Source organism: Pongo pygmaeus, chromosome 16 (genome assembly GCF_028885625.2).
Source record: "Pongo pygmaeus isolate AG05252 chromosome 16, NHGRI_mPonPyg2-v2.0_pri, whole genome shotgun sequence".
Taxonomy (NCBI): domain Eukaryota; kingdom Metazoa; phylum Chordata; class Mammalia; order Primates; family Hominidae; genus Pongo; species Pongo pygmaeus.
This window is the reverse complement of record NC_072389.2, coordinates 58,421,092-58,427,091: the sequence shown is the minus strand read 5'-3', so window position 1 is coordinate 58,427,091 and position 6,000 is coordinate 58,421,092.

Genomic DNA, 6,000 nt, shown 5'->3' with positions numbered 1-6,000 from the left:
ATTTAAAATATTTTATTGCTAAAATATGCTAATGATAATATAAGACTTCTTCAGTGAGTTGTAATCTTTCTTGCTGGTAGAATATCTTGCCTCAATGTTGATGGCTGCTGACTGCTCAGGGTGGTGGTTGCTGAAGGCTGGGATGGCTGTGGAAATTTCTTAATATAATACAACATGAAATATTTATCTGTACCATGCCATGCTATTTGATAGCATTTTACCTATGGTAGAGCATCTTTCAAAATCAGAGTAAATCCTGCCAAACCCTGCTGTTGCTTTATCAATTAAGTGTATGTAATATTCTAAATCCTTTGTTGTCACTTCAATAAGGTTCTCAGCATCTTCACCAGGAGTAGATTCCATCTCAAGAAACCACTTTCTTTGCTCATCCATGAAAAACCAACTCCTTATTCTTTCAAGTTTTATCGTGATATTGCAGCAATTCAGCTACATCTTTAGGCTCTACTTTTCATTCTATTAATAGTTATCTCACTATTTCTACCACATCTGCTATTACTTCCCCCATTTAAGTCTTGAATCCATCAAAGCAGTCTATGAGGGCTGGAATCAACTTAATCAAAAATCCTATTAATATTGATATATTGACCTCCTCCTTTGAATCACAAATGTTCTTAATAGCATCTAGAATGGTTAATTCTTTCCAGATTTTCAATTTACTTTGCCCAGATTCATCAGAGGAATCACTGTCTATAGCCTTATAAAATGTGTTTCTTAAGTAATAAGGCAAACATTGAAATTACTCCGATCCGTGAGCCACAGATGTTAGCAGACATGAAAACATTAATTCTCTTGTACATCTCCATCAAAATTCATGGGTGACCAAGTGCATTGTCAGTGGGCAGTGATATTTTGAAAGGAATCTTTTTGAGCAGTAGGTCTCAAAAGTGGGCTTAAAATATTCAGTAAACCAAGCTGTAAACAGATGTAAACAGTGCTGTCACCCAGGCTTTGTTGTTTTATTTATAGAGGACAAGCAGAGTAGATTTGGCATAAAGGCCCTAGAATTTTTGTAATGAGAAATTAGCATTGGCTTCAACTTAAAGTCACCAGCTGCAGTAGCCTCTAATGAGAGACTCTGCCAGTCCTTTGAAACTTTGAAGCCTGTCATTGACTTCTCTAGCTCTGAAAGTCCTGGATGGCATCCTCTTTAAGTAGAAGGCTGTTTTGCCTACATTAAAAATTCATTATTTAGTGTAGCCACCTTCATCTGTGATCTTAACTAGAGCTTCTAGATAACTTGTTAAAGCTTCTCCATCAGCACTTGCTGCTTCACTTTGTATGTTTTTGTTATGGAAATGACTTATTTCCTTAAACTTCATGAACCAACCTCTGCTAGCTTTAAACTTTTCATCTGAAATTTTTCATCTCTCTCAGCCTTCATAGAACTGAAGAGAGTTAAGCACTTGCCATGGATTAGGCTTTGGCTTTAGAGAGTATTGGAGTTGGTTTGATCTTTATCTAGATCACTAAAACTTTCCCCATGTCGGCAATAAGGCTGTTTTGCTTTCATATCATTCATGTACTTACTGGAATAGCACTTTTCATTTCCTTCAAGAACTTTTCCTTTGCATTCACAACTTGGCTAACTGTTTAAAACAAGAGGTCTAGCTTTTGGCCTATCTCTGCTTTGACATATCTTGCTCCCTAAGCTTAATCCTTTCTAGCTTTACTTAGAGGCCATTGTAGAACACTTAGAGGCCATTGTAGGGTTATTAATTTGCCTAATTTCTTTTTTTATGAAAAAAGTTATTATTCATTTGATGTTGGGCTAGGGAAGATCTTTACAAGCAAAAACGTTTTAAAAAAAGATTAACAGATTTGAATGACATAACAATTTTATATCAAATGTTAGCAAGGGCTCAGGGAAGCATGTGCTCTCATGACTGCTGGTGGGAACAAATGGGCTTAATTTTTCTGAAGAGCAGTCTGGCTGATCTTCATTGAAAGTCTTTAAAACGTTCATGCTCCAACTCAATAAGTCAACATCTAGGAATTGTTCCTAAAGAACTAATAAGAGAGATATAAAAAAAGTATTTACAATATTGAAACACTGGAAAGAACATAAATGTTCAATAATACATATATGTTCAACAACAGGGGACAAGGAAATATGAAATATTTATATGACAAAATACATCTGGAACTAGCCAAATTTCAATGTTGTTGAAGTGGTATCATTGTCTGTGGTAAATATCTGAGGTTTGTTGTCTCAAGCCAGGGAAATCAAGGACACAGACACACAAGAAGTGAGTTTAAGAGCAGAGGTTTAATAGGAGAAAGAAAGAGAAAAGAGAATATCTCTCTCTCCTGCAGAGAGAGAGAGGCACACAAGTGAATTTTCTGGTTTTGTGGTAAAATGCCTGGGGTTTTACAGATGAGCATAAGGAGGTGGTGTCTGATTTATATAGAGCCAAGAGATTGGTCAGACCAGGTATGACATTTGCACAGCGTGTGAAGAAGTTGGCCATCCCACTCTCACCTTTTATTATGCAGATGAGTTCTCTACCTGGCTAGCGCCATGTTGTCTGTTCCTTATTGTACACGTGGTTGACAAAGAAAAGGGAATATGGAGCCGCCATGTGGAAAATGCTTGGCCCCAAGTACCCTTTTCCTATTGGCACAGCTGCTGGCATTCACCCATGCCAGCTTCCAGCTTGCTTATCTATGTCTGTAACTTTATTTTACAGGCTACTGTTTGTTAGAAAAGAAATTATTTGGGGGCTGCTTTTCATTAAAGGGAAAACCTTACCGAGGACTTCCTTATCCTCATTATCTGCATAAGTAATTTCTTTTCAACTCCTATATCATTGTTGTGTCTTAGGGAATAGAGAAGCCTGGGAATAGGGAGAAAGATAGGGGAACAGTCAGTTGGTGAAATCATAACACTCACAATATTTATTGGTTAAGCTCACTCATCGTCTTACATGAACATGATTTGTGGTGCCGCAAAACAATTGCAATAGTAATATCAAAGATCACTTTAACAGAAAATAATAATAATGAAAAATTCTGAAATATTGCAAAAATTACCAAAATGTGACATAGAGATATGAAGTGAGTACATGCTGTTGTGAAAATTGTGCCAATAGGCTTTCTTGACATAGGGTTGCCACAAACCTTCAAAATGTAAAAAATGCAATATCTGCAAAGTGAAAGAAAGCAAAACACAATAAAACAAGATGTGCCTGTATTAAAAAGATAGGTTAGAATATTTAAATAATGTTGTGATAATGTTTTGTTGGTTGTACTCAAAACACAATCAGTTTCTTGGGAGAAAGTATGGTATGTAACACTACAGATTATATGAAAACATATCATCTGGGTTTGAGTTTTGACTCTACTACTTAATAGTTCCATGACCTTGGACAAGTCATTTGATCTCCTAGTTTCTCCATCTGAAAATTGGGATATTTATGATGCCTACTTCATAGGATTAATGTCATAAATACTAAATGCATTAAAAGAATGAAATAGTACTGTGCCTGTTACATAGTAAGTGCTTCATGTGCTACTATAATCACTTCAGTTTTTCAGAAATATTTGCTTTTGCCTAATACCAGAGCTTCCCGACGTGGCCTCAAATGCCTGCCCGAACTTCTTCTTAGGAAGCTCTCCTGCTGGGAAACTACATGGGTACCTGCCCTCCATTGTGAGTAGGCCACACTTCTCTGTCCTAGTTTTTCTGTTTCCAGTCTTCTCAATCACTGCCCTACCCCTAAGCATAACACATGGTCTTCACCACACCAAGAAAACAGAATCAGACTGGTTGTGACTAACACAACCAAGATCTCCATGAGGCCAAATCTTTTATTAAGTTTGTCCATTCACTACTCAAATATATTTCCTTGGAGTAAAAGGTGCATAACAAAAACATGGGAAAACATATCTTCATACTTCCTCATCTTCCTAAGTGCATTGCTCTGCACACCTGGAAGAGCTACAGCTGGGTTCTTTGCTTCTCCAGACTGGTAAGATTTCACATTCTTGTAGCTTTCTATTTTCAGTTAAGTCATGCCTCCCCACCTCGTTTCCATTGCATGTCTATTATGAGACACAACTTGTGAACCCCCTCAGCAGTGCTTCTCAGAATGTTAAACACACAGTAGATGGTCAATAAATACTTGTTCATTGTATTGCCAAGCATATTTTCCATAAGAAATATAGCAATTCAGTGCTGCGGTGCATATGCATTAAGGCTTAAATAGTGTTGCCTGGCCCTGTTACCATTATGCACTATTTTCTCCCTATAATTCTGTTAAAGTCCCAAATAGACTTCCATGACTAATCCAATTATCATTTGACCTATCACTGCTATTTAACACAGTTGATTACCCTCTTCTTGGTTTCTAGAATACTACGTTCTTGGTTTTCCTTTGGCATACTGGTGGCTCCTTCTCAGTTCTCCCCCAGTTTTCAATGTTGAAGTGACCTTGGTCTTTTCTATCCTCTATCCACCCTTACTTTCTTGAGGACAACATTAAATCCCATATCTTTTGATGCTCTGTATTGCCAACAACTTTTAGACTGCCTCTGAATTTCTGACTTAATGATCAATTGCCTACTTGACCTAACAGATATTTTTTAATTAAAATGTCTTAAGATAAACTCCTGAAAGTCTCTCCTAAGCATCATCCCTGACTTTTTTTTCTTACGCCTAGGTCCAGTTCATTGGGAAATTCTGTTGGCTTCATCCAGCGTCTGGCTACTTCTAGCATCTCATGCTGGGGCCACCATTATCTCTCCTGAATTACTGTAACAACCCCCCTCACTGCTTCTATCCTTGTCCCCAACAGTCTCTTCCCAAAATAGCAGACAGAAAGAGATTATGTCACTTATCTGCTCAAAATCCTTTAAGGGCTCCTCATTTCACTCAAAGTAAAAATTGTCCATAAAATGGCATACAAGACCCTGAATGATCTGGGCCCAATTCTCTCTGACTTCATTTCCCACCACTTCCCCTTTCATTTACTCTGCTACAACCACCCTGTGTTCCTTAGTGTTTCTCAAACACACCAAGCATGCTTCCACCTCGGGGCCCCTGCACTGGCTATTCCCTCTGCCTGGCATGCTCCTTACTCTTTCCTCAAGTCTTCACTCATCTGTCATGTTCTCAGTAAAGCCCACACTGACTGCCTCAGCATTCCTGTCATATAACATCTTCTAATGTACTCTTCGTATTTTATTTGTTATGTTTAATATTTATTGCTTGTCTCTTTGCAACCTAAGCTCCATACAAGCAGAGTTATTTGTTGGTTTTGTTCCCTGTTGGGTTCTTGATGCCCAGAACATTGCTTGGCATGTAGAAAGTTCTCAATATTTGCTGAGCAAATTAAATTAATGTGGGAAATACATTCTCATGCTTTGACTTATGAACAGATTTTAGAATGTAGCCCATAACTATTGTAGACAGTAGCTAGCCAATTTACCCATTTTTCTGCAAAAGCAAGTATTTCACTTATGATATAGATACCCTAAATATGTCCCTAGGGAACATTTTACAAGATTGGTACGTGATTAACAACATCAGGTACATAGAATAAGGGGTGGAAATCATAGCGCTTTTTTAAAAAACTTTTGCTCAAGTACACGTCACATACAAAATTGCTTTCTGCAGTTCTTATTCCATCTCATTAATACTTTGGATCTTTCTCTTTAATTACCTGGAAAAGCAGCGCAGCACAGTAGTTAAGAAAAGTAATAATGGAGCCACCCAGTCTGGGTTTGAATCTCAACTACACTACTTACTACAAACTTCTCTGAACCTTTTTTTGATGACATTCAAGTATAAAGTCTATTACAAAAAACTTTTGGCAGTGGTCCTCCAATCCAGTTTTCTCATTACTTGGAATAGTCTGCTTCTTTGCTAAACAGCACCATGTATTAGAAAGTTCTGTATATGGTAACGAGCTAAAAATCTAGCTTCCTGTCACTTTCAAGCAGTGGTTCTAAAATTGGTCCTTTCAGCATTGGAGAATATAG